Genomic DNA, 6000 nt, shown 5'->3' with positions numbered 1-6000 from the left:
AATTCTGCATAGAGTGACCATATGCCCTCCTTTGCAAGGGATAGTCCTCTATTTGAAGGAGTCCTGTTTTAATTTGTTTGTTCTCTATAGGGGGAAATTGTCTACTTGGTTTTAAAGAAGAGCACAGATATGATGGATATACAGTATTGGAAACCTGGTGGAATGGAGAGAAATGATTAGATGAAGTCACCTGTAAATATAAACTTTATAGGAAAAACAGGCTTTTTTCAATAGGAAAAGCGAAAAGTTCCAGTTCTACTTTCTCTTAGGAGGTTTCTTTTTTTATAGAAAAGACAAGGAAAGGTGCACAAGACTTCAGGGTTCAGCACACATGGGTGAGCAACAGCCATATTAACTGCTAACTAGGGACCTAGGTGCACCACAGAGCCAAGAAGGCAAGACTCTAGTGTCCTGACTCATTGTACCAGTAGCAGCTACAACTGTGCAATGGGTTACCTGTTAGTATGGCCTGAAGCTGTTTTCCCAAGAATGTTTCCAGAACTTAGTTCTTTTGATAGATACAGCTTTTGGGGGTATCCCCTCCCTGTTTAAAGGCAAATGGCTTTAAACAGGCCTTCCCCAACCTCTTGCTGTTTTCGACATGTTCCTTTTGATATCTCTCAATATGATTTTATACTATTGTTTCGTTAGCTGCCTGGGAGACTTTAAATCAGAAAGCGGGTGATAATTTTTAAAATTAATACATAAATGCATGTCCAAAGCTTTTATAACAGGGTTATTCCTTATAACAATCACAAAATGATTGATTTTTTAAATTATACAGCAATGGTACAATGAAATATAAAATTCCCATTGATCATGACTTTTGCCAAAGGCGAATGACGTTTATTCAGAGTTGTGTTTTGGGTTTTTTATGAACTTGGCAGCCCAAGGCTAAACATATTTTTTTAGAAGTCAGTTTGCTCAGAACTGTAGCCCAAAACTCATGGAACATTTCAGTGTGCCGAGAACAAACATAAGAGCAAAAGGGGTGGGTGGAATATGGTGCAGTGGCTTTGGGTCTGAGCCCAAAGAGTGGGAGAAATAAGAGACTGTCCCCCTGTCCTTCTGCAGAAACTGGAAGTTGGTTATGGTTGTTTTGAAAGCTGTGGTCCTAACAAGAATCAATTGAAAGCAACTCCCACAAGAAATCAATGGAGCTTGTTACAACATCCAAGTGAGGAGCCTGAAAATCTAAAATCCTGTCTCAGTATGTGAGCAAAGGGATGAGGAAAATGCTTCCTGGCCTGGGATCCACTCTGCTGGCAACAGCCTTCATGTGACTGGAGCAGCCGGCCGGATCACTGCACAGAGTGATGAAAGAGTCCCAGTCCAACCACCCCCCCTCCCAAAGGGAGCTTCAGATTACACTTCTGGTTGCATGAAGCCCATGGCTTCTTGCCAATGACCAAGTAGCTTTCAGAGCCCTGATGGATGACGGCATCCGCCACCTGAGCCAATTTCCACTGGCAGCGCCACAGACCCAGCTTTCATCACCCATCAAGACATCTGTTGGTGTCCACTGGGGGCTCCAGGTCTCTGTTACAGTAGGGGATATTTTTACAGCTGAGTGGTAGGACTGGGATAGGTGAGAGAGGAAGGTTGAAGCAAAAGCCCAAGAAACTTTGCTCAAGAGGAAGGGAGGTAAGATACCCCCCACAACTTCATGGAAACTTGGGAGCCAATAATGAAAACGCTGACAGATGAGATCACTTCATTAGTATGCATTTTACCCATAATGCCTTTCTGCACCCACCCACAGGTACTAGGATGTAAAGTACAGTGGTACCTCAGGTTAAGAACTTAATTCGTTCTGGAGGTCCGTTCTTAACCTGAAACTGTTCTTAACCTGAGGTACCACTTTAGCTAATGAGGTCTCCTGCTGCCGCCAGGCCGCTGCCACGCGATTTCTGTTCTTATCCTGAAGCAAAGTTCTTAACCCTAGGTACTATTTCTGGGTTAGCAGAGTCTGTAACCTGAAGCGTCTGTAACCCGAGGTACGACTGTACCATGGGCCTAATCCACCCACAATCAAGGACTTTCAAGCTCTTATTTTATCACGAGAGTGTTAAATACCTTTGGCACTCGATACTGAGGCTGCCTTGGTGGCTACTAGTGCTTTGCTCCAGCTAGTTCACTAGTTCTAGACCCTTTGAGCAAAAATGACTTGGCTATGGTATTGCATGCTGTGGTAACTGGATTATTGCAATGCTCTCTGTGTGCCTTGAGGATGACTCAGCAACTTCAATTGGTCAAAAATGCAATGCCCAGATTACAGGCTGGGGTTTCAATTAGGACTCCTATAACCCCTGTTTTAATACAACTGCATCATTTGTCAGCTGATTTCCTTGCTCAGCTGAAGGTGCTGATGCTAGTGGTTAAAGCTCTAAATTACTTAGACACTAAATATCTGAATGACTGTTTCCTTTTCGGATGTTAAGATTAGGAGAGTAGTTTGTGAGGTTGGCTTGGGAGAGGGCAGGCTGTGGCTGTAGATTGTTTTTAAACTGTTTTAAGGCTGTTTTGTTTTGTTTTTAAATATTGCTGCAACCTACCCTGTGACCTGCTGGTGAAGGGCAGGTAATAAATCGGATGGTGATGATTATATTTTTTTTTAAAAAAAATATGTCATTGACAGTGCAATCCCATACATTTCTACCCTTTGAGTTCAATGAGACTTACTCCAAGGTAGGTAGATATAAGATTGCAGGCTAAGTCTCCATTAATGAGACTTCAGAGTGCTTAGCCTTATGTGGGTCATGCCATTTCTTTCTGGCTTACGTATAAGAAAGACATGATTCTCAGTTAACCTCTCACCTCCTACTAAATTGTTCAGCAGAAATAAAGAAATCTGAGGAGCTACTGATGACATCTGTTGTAACATAGATGTCTGAATCTTGTCTCCTGGCTATTTGAAACCGGGCAGCCTAATCCGCAAAATCGATCTGCTTTAAGACCTTGGGAGTGGGGCTTTGATTTAACACAGGTGCCTGCATGGCAACCACCATGTTTGCTTTGAAAAAGTCCTCTTGTTTTTAGTGAGACTCACTTCTGACTAAACGGAATTTGGTGCAACCTGCAAATCTCAGTCATGAGCTAGTAAAACAACTAAGTACATCAGCTAGTGGAGACAACTAATATGAGCAGAGCAAGGGACCAAGTAGGGGAGCAGAAAGAATCATGTTTTTGATTCAACCTGGTGCAGGCCAGGTTGCATGGGTCAGGTCCTTTAAATTTACTCTACACACCACCACTAACTCATCTGATGAGTTGTTCTTTAAAAATCCCCCCCCCCATGTGAACTGACCCAGACCCTGAAATCATCATTGGAGGCCTTTTTTCATGCACCTCCACTGCACCTCCACTGCTCCAGAGGGACACAAGAATAGGCCTTTTCTGTGGTGGCTGCCTGCTTGTGAAAAGCTCTCCCCAGGGAGGCTTGCCTGGTGCCTTTATTGCACTTCTTTAGGCATTGGGCAAAAACATTTATCTGGATAATTCAGTTGGTAAATCAAGAAACTCTTAATCTCAGGGTTGTGGGTTCAAGCCTTATGTTGGCCAAAAGATTCCTACATTGTAAGTGGTTGGACAGGATGACCATTGTGGTCCCTTCCAACGTTACAATCCCGTGGTTCTATCATTATAGGGCTGCCATTTGTCTGGAATTTCCCGGACATAGCCAGCAATTAACCATCTGGCAACCCATGTCGGCAGTGCCATTTTTGGCGATTTCCCTTAAAAACAACTCAAAAACTTTTTTGCAAAAACCTAGAAAAAACTCAACAACTTTTCCGTATGAATTGAAATATGGCAACCCTATAAAATTCTTCCAGGCCTGTAGCTAATTAAATGTTCTATGGCCTTTTAAACTGTGAGTGGGTGGGGTTATTGTTTGTGTTCATTATGGTATCTATTTTTGTGTTTTTACATTGTAATCCTCCCTGTGAACTTCAAGTGAAGGGCAGTATAGAAATTAATTTTTTAAAAAATAAAGTAAAAGCTGAATATAGAAAGTTATTATATTATTTGCTTTCAGTAACAATCTTTGGATATTTTGCCTTTCATAACATGTGCCTAAAGCTCTATTTCTAATGCAAATCCTAATCCTGCCTACTCTACCCACTGCTCCTCAGTATCTACACCAGCCACTCTTCTCCTTCTCCCTCCCTCTACCATTTTCCTTCACGCACACCTGTTCTAACTGTCACACTTCACCCTCAGCCAATCAGCACCTGCCACATACCAACATTCTATGCCCCTGCCCACCACACTCACTTTAACTCCTATCTTTCAAATATCTCCCTGCATAACATTTTACCATATGTCTCTTAACATGCAAACCTATGCAAGTCAGTTACATTAACAAACGCCACAGTGTTCCCTACAGGGAAATGCAGCCTAGGGTTTTTTTTTTTGGGGGGGGGGGTTCTCTACAGTACTTTTATGGTGCACTCCTTCCTAGTATCAAACTGAAGAAAGTTGCTCTATAAATATTTTTAATGATAAACAAGTACTCAAATTAACCCCTGCTGAGGTGGAGCCACAATTAGTGGGATCTGAGGAGATGATGATGATGCGTCCTCAGCTGTGGGCATGAGACACCTGTGTTACCATGGCAACTGAGTGGGCCTTTCCCTCTTCCCCAACAGGACACAGCGAGCAACAGCTGTGATGTCCACCGTTGCCCAGACTCTTTCCTGGTGGAGAAGGTGAGCTGGCAGATGGACACAGGCAGGCAGTCCTCTGGCTGCGGAGCGATAACAAGGCAAGTTCAATTGCGGAGCGGGAGCACGGCTGGTGCCTAGCGGGGGACCTAGGCCTAGGGGAAGGTGGCAGACATTGGTGGGGGGAAGATAGTGGAGTGTGCATTCGGAAGCTAGCGGATGCCCTCAGGCAGAAGAAGCAGGTGGTTGTTTGTGGGTGTAAGCTGGTTGAAATTAATCTTCAGAAGCCGGTTGACAAACCCCAGTGGATATTTGGGGGGGGGTGAGTGAAGCTGTCCTTTGGGGTTCTTAATGGATGTCTCCTGGAGTATGCTTGAATGGGGAGTTTTGAATGTGAGGCTTTGAATGTGATCAAGGTGAATGGTCTGTGTATGTGCATGAATGTGATGTGTAAAAGGAAACTGGTGGATGGATGAAACACACAAAGGACTTAAGTGAAAGCCACCTAATACTTAAAAAAAACCCCACTAGATATTCAAAAGTACACCTACCTTTTGCAATAATAAATAAATAACTGCTGAGGTGCCCCTTATATTGTAAGCTGTGCTAATGCCTTTCCAGCTGTTGACATTAACTACTACATACTGCCTCTGTTGTTGCAAAAGGACATGGCAACTGAGGAGAAAGGGGCAGTTATTACTGGGAAGGGAGAGTCCAAGGAGAAGGAGGCTGAAGGGAAGCTGAGGAAGGGGCACCTGGTGGCACAGAAGGCAGATCAGGGTTGGTTCTTTCCTGTTTTCTTGAGTTGCCAACTGTTTCATCTCATGGGGCTTCTGTGCTTGTCTCACCTACATAGATGTAAAAAAACACCAAATTGATTTCGTCCCTATGAATCCCCTCCCCAAATCCAAAATAAACTTAAGATCCCTAGGGTCTGACTTTATTGCCATATGGAAGGGCAACCCTTGCATTACAGCACAACAAAAGTGGAACACCCTACCCCCAATGTTTGTGGTATGAAAAGGTACAAGATTTCATCAGGAAATTAAGGGACATTCACTGATTGGAAACAAAGCAGTATGTCAAGCCCCAAAACATCTGCAGCTGCAAACAGTGTTGAAGGCAGGATCACTTATAATGCCCCCTTGCCCAACCCCCGGATACCATTATGAGCGTAAATCATCATGAAGGCACAAGGGAAACAACATCTGAGGAGGCCTTGTACCTAGTTTTTACTCAGTACTTGTTCTGATTTGTTTATGGGACATTTATACGACAAGGAGCATTCATCTCCATTCAATTTGCTTGCAGCATGTTTTGGCATTTTCCTGTTAGC

The 6000-nt window shown here is 43.5% G+C and overlaps 1 long non-coding RNA gene across 1 annotated transcript in view; it reads left to right on the top strand.

Moving 5' to 3' along the window:
- Nucleotides 1-4266: 4266 nt before the first annotated feature.
- The window catches only part of LOC309355352, a 28806-nt gene continuing 27072 nt past the window's right edge, over nucleotides 4267-6000 (top strand). The window contains exons 1-2 of the long non-coding RNA XR_014162512.1: nucleotides 4267-4403; nucleotides 4650-4765. This is a non-coding gene — a long non-coding RNA (uncharacterized lncRNA). The remainder of the gene's footprint in view (nucleotides 4404-4649; nucleotides 4766-6000) is intronic.

Source organism: Podarcis melisellensis, assembly GCF_964234715.1.
Source record: "Podarcis melisellensis genome assembly, chromosome: 1".
Classification (NCBI taxonomy): domain Eukaryota; kingdom Metazoa; phylum Chordata; class Lepidosauria; order Squamata; family Lacertidae; genus Podarcis; species Podarcis melisellensis.
This window is presented reverse-complemented; position numbering and strand designations above follow the sequence as displayed.